Raw genomic sequence first — 11,002 nt, 5'->3', positions numbered from 1 at the left:
CCGACCCGAGCTTATTAACATTCTTTACTAAATAGTCAACCAAAAGACGATATAAAAAATAGATATTTGAGTTTAAAACAATCGCTAAACAATCTAACCACTAATTGAATTACATAACGCCATGCCTCATTACAGCGCCAACCAGATCTGCCGTTAAAGAGACTACGAGAAAAAACCAAAACAACAAAATTAGCGAAAACAAAAATTTCCCGGCAAAAACTGAATATCAAAATTTAAAAGCACCTAGCAACAACGTCAACATGCAGTCAGATATCACCTTAACTATACAAATTTACTTTTTCCTAACTATACTGCAGATCGAAATTTTCTTAATCAGAGTAGGTAACAAGTCGACAAAGAGAACGAATAATGCGTCGAAATTCAAAAATTAATCAATATTTTTTAAACCAAGAAAAATCAAAAGTCTTAAAAAGCATTAGCTTTTAATTAATTAAACCTTGACAAATTATTAAAAGTTATTAGGAAACCAAAACCAAAAGGACCTGACTTTTATTAGACTAAGCCATAGAAACGGACTGCAAATGAAGAAAAACTAAAAAAAAAATACAAACGATTTGCAAAAACACAAATTATTGATACCATTAAAATCATAAGCTATTATCTGAATTTTATTAACTTTTAATTCAATTGTTTTTTTCTACTATTTCAGCTGAAGGATTTATACTAAGATAATAAATGAGTTTGTGTTACGCGATTGTGTTGAAAGAAGAGAAAAAGAAACACAAAACTGACCACTCAAGAAACGTTTATAAAATCGCATATTGTCCAACAAACAAAACGTCAGTGACAAATCAAATATGTAGATATGTTATTTTTTGAGATGTCAAAAACTGGACGGGACCTCTCAATGATGAAAACAAGTTACAAGTTGACGAAAAGAACAACAAAAACTGAAAAACATGAAAAAAATTGAAAATGTATTTCATAAACTTTAAGACTTCTCGCTATAAACTGAGTGCTATAAACATCATTCGTTCTGTGATACTGGAGTAAACTCACATCACTCATCATGTCGAAAACACTTTTGATTACAACTTCATTTATTAACCTTCATCTCCAATGTAGTAAATTAATAGTCTCTTGTTGCAGTATAGTCATACGTTCCACGTTGAACTCTATTTATTCTTTTGTTGTGTCATTCGTAGCACGAATGACTATCTCCTAGCTGGCAGGTACTTGACCTTGCCTAGCTGTTAGATGCGTTGGCAGCGAACTGTCTAACTGCAGTTCTGCCTTAATGTGTATGAAATAAAGTTGTCAACGCCCACGTCTTTTACACTTAACATAAGACTTATCGGAAACGCATAACATGGCGCAGTCAGAGTTAAAAGGTAAAACCATACTTGGCCTAGAACCATTTTGGGAAAGACCCAGTAGCAACCCACCAATACCATGGGAAAAGTGGAGAAGCCAACTCAAGATGGCAATCGTCGCTAAGACAAATATCCAAGTAGAAGACCTCCTCAGAGAGAAACCGACATCAGTCACCTACCCTCCAGAACCGGCGGAAGAGCCACCTGTAAACAACCCCACCCAAACAATGGAACGAGAGAGACTCACCCGTTACCACCAAGCCATCACAAAATGGAAAAACGAGTGCAACGTCATCGACCGTGTAGGAGTATTGTGCGGAGAGAAACCGTGGGACATGGCAGACAGGAAGGTCAAGTCACTAATATATCTTAGCCTAGGAGTAGAAGGCAGGAAAATGCATGGCCGAAAGTTCCCCCACACAAATGTCGAAACGAAAACCACACAAGAAATTTGGGAAGAATTAGAAATAACCTTCATTAGACCCAGGAACGTGACGTTCGACAGGTACCTATTACTAACACTTCGCCAACAACGAGGGGAAACAATGGAACAATTCCACTCAGCACTCCGCTCACTAGCGGAACACTGCCAACTAGGCCATTTAGAAGACGAACTTTTGCGTGACATATTCACAGCAAACATGACGGACCTGGAAATTCAGAAAGAACTATTAAAAGTCACGCTATCCCCAGAAAGGGCACTCGAAGTAGCGATTGGAATAGAATTGGGAGCAAGAAATCAACTCACAATCCAATCAAAGAACACACTCACACCAATGGACAAACAAGAAAACGTGATGGCCATATCGAGCTCACGATTCAGGGGAACAGGAAGACCCCCAAGAACAAGCACATCCACAATGACAAGACAAACAAGCCACAACTGTCGAAACTGCGGCCAACCATGGACAATCGACCATAGGTCCAAATGCCAAGCAATGGGCCAAACATGTAGACGATGCAACAAACCGAACCATTTTGCGAGGGTATGCAAATCCAATCTGAACCGCCAAACTAACACACAACGAGTAAATGAAATAGTCAACAACAACGTAGAAGCAGTCACTGAAGACGTCATCAACATATCGATTGACAATGAAGTACATTCACAGTACACTAACTCAGAGGACGATTATTCAGTCAATATGCTGTCCCCAGAGAAAGACAAGACGACCCCAGCAATATTAGAAATACAATACGGAAACAGCAGATATTGGGTGATGGTGGACTCCGGAAGCTCAGCAAGCCTGGTAACAGAACGAATGGCGAAAGAGATAGAAGAACGAGACAGTAACACATGGTGGAGCCACACCACGAACCCAGTACAGCTACGTAGCTACACAAATGACCCAATCCGTAATAAGGGGACCTTGTACAGTGATATCCAATGCAATGGATGGAATGCAGGGCGAGCAGACCTCATCGTCGTCCCAAACAGTCACCGGGCCATCATCGGCAGAGACCTTTTTCAAGCACTAGGAATCACCCTACATCAACAGGACCCCACAAATGTGGAAGGTAAGACCATCTACAACATCAGTGCCCCATCCACATGCCCACTAAAACAGGAAATCGCTATAAAATACAAAAACCTAACAAGCAGAATAGGTCGATCGGTCAATCATAAGGTAAAATCTAAATTTAAGTCGTATTACACCCCCATCCATCAAAAGGGACGCAGAATCCCACTCCACCTCGAAAAAGAAGTAGAAGAAGAACTAAAGAAACTCCAAACGAACGGACACATCAAGAAACTAGACAAGTGTAGCGAAGAATTCTTCATCTCGCCTATTGTCATAACTGTCAAACGGGACAAATCAATTAAACTGGCTATGGACGCAAAAACGATTAATAAGGCAATCCACAAGAACAAGTACCAAATGCATAACATCGACTGCCTAATGGATAGCATCGCACAAACAATCACTCAAGCGTCCGACGATGGAGAAGTACTATTCTCAACAATTGACCTACGCTACGCGTATAGCCAACTCCCACTGGACAAAGAGACAGCGAAACACTGCAACTTCAACATCATAGGCGGACAAGCCACAGGAACATACCGATTCAATACCGGATTTTATGGTCTAACCGACATGCCAGCCGAATTTCAAAAAGCTATAGACATTACTCTAGCCAACCTCACAAACACATTCAGCTTTCTCGACGACATAATAATAGTCACAAAAGGGGGAATAGAAAATCATAAAGAAACACTATTCAAATGCCTAGATAAACTAGACGAAGAAAAGCTAGCAATAAACATCGAAAAATTTCATTTTGCAAAACAAAAAATATCATGGCTTGGATACGAAATCAACAAAAATGGCATTAAGCCAATAGTCTCAAAGACACAAGCAATCCTTAACCTCCAACAACCAAAAACACAGAAGCAACTGAAATCATTCTTAGGTAGCATCCACCATCTAACGAAATTCATCCCAAACCTAGCCGAAACATGCAAAGACTTCCGCAAGCTCTTACAAAAAGAAACAAAATTTGTATGGCAAGAGCAACACGAAGTAGCGTTTAACAAAATAAAAGAAACAATACGTCACCTAACTGAAAATACACACTTCAATATAAACCGTAAGACTAGAGTAAAAACAGATGCCTGGAGAGGAGGGTTAGGTGCGGTACTAGAACAAGAAACATGCGACGGGTGGGTCACAATTGCTTACGCTTCCAGGTTCCTAAACAAAGCAGAAGAAACATATAGCATCAATGAACTCGAACTACTGGGAGTAGTGTGGGCACTAGAACATTTCAAACACTATTTACTAGGACATAATTTTATCGTCCAAACTGACCATCGAGCACTTTTGTCCATATTGAAAGAACGATCATCAAAAATACACCAAAGCCGCCTAACACGGTGGTGTGACAGGCTTATCCCATTTACATTTACAATTGAACACATACCCGGATCAAAAATGGGGATGGCAGATTACATGTCACGAAACCCAGACCAAATAGCAACCCCACCTAGCACATACGACGCTGACTTTATAATCGCACAAATCAACGTTATTAAAAACACATTAAATATAATCCGCAAACGGGGACGACCTAAGAAAGAAGCTATAGAAAAAGCCGAACACACAACAAAATCCAAAAGGCGCAGAGGCAGACCTAGAAAACAGGATATAAACACACAACACGCACAACACACCCCCCAACAAAACACCCCTAACCCGTCCCACGAAAACAACAACCAACCAACAATAAGGGTGGAATCGCGCCACGAATACAACAAATTCAAAAAGTCCGCGGAATCGTCGCACGATTCCAATCAAGAAAAGTGCAGGCTAAAATTGCCGCACGATTCCACCACAATGAATACAAAAGACCAAAAATGGTGCCACAATGACAATCACATGCTTCAAAACGAGCAACCATGCGAGACATCAAGGACATTGAACAATTACAACAACAATTACAACTTACGCAGCAAACGCAAAAATGCAACAGAACACATTCCAAACACGGAATATGACGTCATAAAAAACAAGATAGTTTTGAACCACACAATTAAGAAAGCGCATTTGCCAATTACGTTATCCCCTACTCAGCAGCATTCACAAACTTTACACTTACCCGAATCTAACAAAATGAGTAAATCTACGGAAACCCAAAATCCACAAGCCTCGCCATCAAGACCAAAATTTTCAATGAGCAACTTCCTCAGCCCATCCAAATCACCATCAGCAGAAACGCAACAACATCCAAAGGACAAAGAAGTGAACGATATGATACAGGGCGTATTTAATATGAAGTTAATCGCAGCAATGACCAACCGAGACTCTGTCCTACGAGAAGTTAGAGAGTGTATACTCACCAACGACGAACAGAGATGCAAAAAGCTCTGCAAACAAATACATGGGCAATGGAGGAACCTCAGCACCCACAATGGCTGCATACTAGTGGACAATAAACTCGCGATCCCACACGTAATGAAAGAACCAGTCATGGACATACTGCATGCAACCCACCCCGGCGCATGGGGAATGACAGAGCTTGGTCAACGTTTATGGTGGCCGTATATCAATCGGGACCTTATAAACAAATCAAAGACGTGCAGACCATGTACTGAATTTGGTAAGAATCTAAAAAGCTTAATACCAAAAACAAAGTGTGCCCCCCTCCCACGATGCTCAGAACCCAACGAAGAAATACAAATCGATTTCGGTGGCCCTATCATAGACGGGCATGGTCGTGAAATATATTTTCTAGCCTGCATAGATCGTTTCTCAAAATTCCCAACACTCAAACTGTACAACAACGCCAACGGCCCTAATATTGAAAAATTTTTAAACAAATATATAGTACAACACGGTGTACCTCGAAATTTAAGAATAGACCAAGTGCGCTGCCTAAAAGGCAACAAAGTACAACAAGTTTGCGACAAGCATAACATTAATATAATCTTTGCACCAGCCGGTGATCATCGTGCCATTGGTTTAGTCGAACGCCTCGTACAAACAGTCAAACGGCGCCTAGGATGTATCAAATTAGACCCTAAACAAAAGCCACTTAACATAAAACAGGCACTAAGCCAAATAACGTATGAACTACGTATTTGTAGGAAAAAATCAACAAAAGTTTCCCCATTTGAGGCACACCATGGGAGAAAACCTAATACCGCCCTAAGTAACGCAACTACAAACGCACATAAGAGTAATCTTGACTGGTCTAACACAATTAACGCATATTTAGATGACAACATTATCGGACAAGAGGACTTAATCAGCGACGAGAGGTGGGAACAGTCAGATCTAGACAGCGACAACGAAGTAAAGGCGGCAAAAGCCAAAAAGCTGAAAGAAGCAAGAGAAGATATCGGGGACGTACCACGCATCATCAAAATGGAATCTTCCAAATTCGAAGAACCATTAGCGAAAACAAGTCCGAGACTACTACTAGCAAGAAAGAACCTAGCGACCACCCGAAGTAAAAAGAACTTACAAGGGTTGTACGAAGCTGTACCAGAGGGCACGGTATTAGTGAAAACGACGGACGCTACCCTCACTCTCAAGATGCCTGGACAAAAGGACACTGTCCTTAACAAATCCGATGTCGCCAAGTTCGGTACCCCCGAACAAAGAAACATTCCGCTGATAAACTTTGCCGCGAGAAAGACGGTGAGAAATCACCACAAAAAGTTTGAAGAACTTATGCAGAGCCACGGAAAGGCTCAAATGAACAAAATCATGGGAATCAGATCCATCAGAAAGAGAGAAACGCAGCCCCGGGAACCACACGCGAGATCCAACTTGGAAAAAGTCTCGAGGACCAAGGTCCCACCAAAGCGCCGATACACTCAATCCCCCAAAAAGGGCAAACTGAGTAAGGAGCGATCTCGGGAATCATCACAAAGTTCCCACGAGGACCCCGCCCACACCAACTATCCAAAGGACGATAGCGCTTCGGACCCCTCAGAAGAGTTCGAAGTCGATACGTCGAACCTGCCATCCCGCCGCAGCCAAAGACTGAAAACACGAACCACACTGTACGGCACCGACCCCAACGTCAACGAGGACTCGCTATCAGAGAACGAATACCCTCCAATGAAAAAGTTCTCTGGATTATCGAACTTCCAAGCACCCCAGGCCCCACAAGCACAAGCACAAACTTCCACAGACCAAGCTACATACGCGATACAACACACGGGAGAAGCACACGGACGAACCACTGCCATCATCCCTACAGCGAACTCCCCTGAAAAACAACCCGCAGTACAAGCGAGCGACGAAGGAAGGGAGCTCAACCCTGACGAACTCTAGAGTGGCGACTCAGACAAACTGAACCAAAATTTTGTAACTAACGCAACAAAATTTTCTCACAAGCAGGGAAATGTGATACTAGAGTAAACTCACATCACTCATCATGTCGAAAACACTTTTGATTACAACTTCATTTATTAACCTTCATCTCCAATGTAGTAAATTAATAGTCTCTTGTTGCAGTATAGTCATACGTTCCACGTTGTACTCTATTTATTCTTTTGTTGTGTCATTCGTAGCACGAATGACTATCTCCTAGCTGGCAGGTACTTGACCTTGCCTAGCTGTTAGATGCGTTGGCAGCGAACTGTCTAACTGCAGTTCTGCCTTAATGTGTATGAAATAAAGTTGTCAACGCCCACGTCTTTTACACTTAACATAAGACTTATCGGAAACGCATAACACGTTCAATCTTCAATTACATTTTATGCCACCGGTCAGCAATTTACGGCTACCTACAGAACAAAAAGACAGGAAAAAACAGCAAATTCAAGAAAAAAAATTGAGCGAGAAAAGTTTCTAAGGCATTAAAAAGTGAACTTTTTGATAAAAACTTTTCTAGATTCAAATGGTTTTTTCAACAGCAATGATATTTTTCTTTGTTAACAATATAACTGCCAAAAATCACCAAATTTGAACAAATACATTAGAACCACGATATATTTCAGAAAACTCGTAGTATCAACGCCATAAAATTCAATAGCTTTCAACGGAAGCCGGTAAATACGATAAATTGATGGGACCACAAAGTTTTTTGCCCATCATATTTCATCAATAAACCACTACAACACGTCATTGACTATGAAAACAACAACAAATAAAGGCAAAAACGAAAAATTCTGTGGAAAAGTGCCTGATGAAAGTGTGGAAGCAATTTAAATCATAAGCTCTACTCCGAAAACTTTATCTATGATCCATTGAACGTCTTCCCTAAACGAACTGGAAGTTTCAGTATTAGGATAATTTGACAAGATTTCAAAGGGAACAAAAAATGAGAAAAAGTATCCAAAAATTATAGAAAATTTTGAAAAACCGTGGCGTTGAAGTCTTAAAACTATTAAGTAGAAGATAAAACGGAAAACCAGATCAATTTTTGTATGCAGTAGAAACAAAAGGGGTCTTCTCAATACTGAGACTGACTAAAAGTTCACGAAAAAAATTTAACATTGGATATTGTTTAAGAAAATTTTCGAATTTTTTTTTAAGAACTTAACAAACATTAAAATCAATAGCTTTCAACGGAAGCCGGTAATTACGATAAATTGATGGGACCACAAGGTTTTTTGCCCATCATATTTCATCAATAAACCACTACAACACGTCATTGACTATGAAAACAACAACAAATAAAGGCAAAAACGAAAAATTCTGTGGAAAAGTGCCTGATGAAAGTGTGGAAGCAATTTAAATCATAAGCTCTACTCCGAAAACTTTATCTATGATCCATTGAACGTCTTCCCTAAACGAACTGGAGGTTTCAGTATTAGGATAATTTGACAAGATTTCAAAGGGAACAAAAAATGAGAAAAAGTATCCAAAAATTAAAGAAAATTTTGAAAAACCGTGGCGTTGAAGTCTTAAAACTATTAAGTAGAAGATAAAACGGAAAACCAGATCAATTTTTGTATGCAGTAGAAACAAAAAGGGGTCTTCTCAATACTGAGACTGACTAAAAGTTCACGAAAAAAATTTAACATTGGATATTGTTTAAGAAAATTTTCGAATTTTTTTTTAAGAACTTAACAAACATTAAAATCAATAGCTTTCAACGGAAGCCGGTAATTACGATAAATTGATGGGACCACAAGGTTTTTTGCCCATCATATTTCATCAATAAACCACTACAACACGTCATTGACTATGAAAACAACAACAAATAAAGGCAAAAACGAAAAATTCTGTGGAAAAGTGCCTGATGAAAGTGTGGAAGCAATTTAAATCATAAGCTCTACTCCGAAAACTTTATCTATGATCCATTGAACGTCTTCCCTAAACGAACTGGAGGTTTCAGTATTAGGATAATTTGACAAGATTTCAAAGGAAACAAAAAATGAGAAAAAGTATCCAAAAATTAAAGAAAATTTTGAAAAACCGTGGCGTTGAGGTCTTAAAACTATTAAGTAGAAGATAAAACGGAAAAGCAGATCAATTTTTGTATGCAGTAGAAACAAAAGGGGTCTTCTCAATACTGAGACTGACTAAAAGTTCACGAAAAAAAATTTAACATTGGTTATTGTTTAAAAAAATTTTCGAAATTTTTTTTTAAGAACTTAACAAACATTAAAATCAATAGCTTTCAACGGAAGTCAATAAATACACTCTAATATGCCCCCATGGGAGGAAGAGGACACTTTTCATGCATAGTTAATCAATAAAGCATCACAATAAGTCTTATGACTATGAAAACAACAACAAAACAGGCAAAACCAAAAATTCAGCAAAAAAGTGCGAGACGAAAATGTTGAAGCCATTTAAACCTTAAGCTTTTTATTGAGAACCTTATCAATGATCCACTGAACTTTTTTTAAAGGGAGCTATCAATATTTGGATAATGTGATAAGAATTCGAAAGTAACCAATAATACCAAAATATCCAAAAAACTAAAAAAAAAAATTTGAAATCTTGTCATTGAAGTCATAGAACCAATAACTAGAAGATAAAACCGCTAACCAAATTAGTTTTGGTTGCAGTAGAAAGAAGAGGGTCCTATCACTACTGAGACTGACTAACATTTCACGAGAATAACTTAAAGATTGGTTAAAGTTCAGAAAATTTTATCGAAAAATTTTTTTGAAAGTCTTAACAGCCATTATAGTTACTGGCTTCCAACGGAAGCCAATAAATACGCTCAAGTGTAACGCGATATGAAGACAATGACGTTTTTCTTTCATAAGTAATCAGTAAGACATCACAATAAGTCTTTTGACTATAAAAACAACAACAAAAAAAAAACAAAAACCAATAATTCACTAGAAAAGTGCGAGAAGAATGTGTCGAAGCCATTTAAACCATAAGCTTTTCTCTGAAAACTTTATCAGTGATCCACTGAACGTATTTTTAAAGCCATTGGGAGCTATCAATATTTGGATAATGTGATAAGAATTCGAAAGTAACCAATAATACCAAAATATCCAAAAAACTAAAAAAAAATTTTGAAATCTTGTCATTAAAGTCATAGAAACAATAGCTAGAAGATAAAACCGCTAACCAGATTACTTTTGGTTGCAGTAGAAAGAAGAGCGTCCTATCACTACTGAGACTGACTAACATTTCACGAGAATAACTTTAAGATTGGTTAAGGTTCAGAAAAATTTATCGAAAAATTATTTTCAAAGTCTTAGCAGCCATTATAATTACCGGCTTCCAACGAAAGCCAATAAATAAGCTCAAGTGTAAACCGATATGAAGACAAGTACGTTTTTTTCATAAGTAATCAGTAAGACATCACAATAAGTCTTTTGACTATGAAAACAACAACAAAAAAAGACAAAAACCAATAATTCACTAGAAAAGTGCGAGAAGAATGTGTCGAAGCCATTTAAACCATAAGCTTTTCTCAGAAAACTTTATCAGTGATCCATTCAACGTGAAGTCATAGAACTCATAGCTAGAAGAAAAAACCGCTAACGAGATTAATTTCGGTTGCAGCAAAAAAAGGGGGTCCTGTCACTACTGAGACTGACTAACAGTTCACGAAAACAAGTTTAAGATTGGTTAATTTTCAGAAAAAATTTTCGAAAAATAATTTTCAAAGGCCTAACAGCCATTATAATAACTAGCTTTCAACGGAAGCCAACAAATACGCTCAAGTGTAACCCGATATGAGGACAATGACCTTTGTCCTTCATAAGTAATCAGTAAGACATCACAATAAGTCTTATGACA

Source organism: Convolutriloba macropyga, chromosome 3 (assembly GCF_964194025.1).
Source record: "Convolutriloba macropyga chromosome 3, txConMacr16.3, whole genome shotgun sequence".
Classification (NCBI taxonomy): Eukaryota; Metazoa; Xenacoelomorpha; order Acoela; family Convolutidae; genus Convolutriloba; species Convolutriloba macropyga.
The sequence above is the reverse complement of the archived record's forward strand: the minus strand, read 5'-3'. Positions refer to the sequence as shown.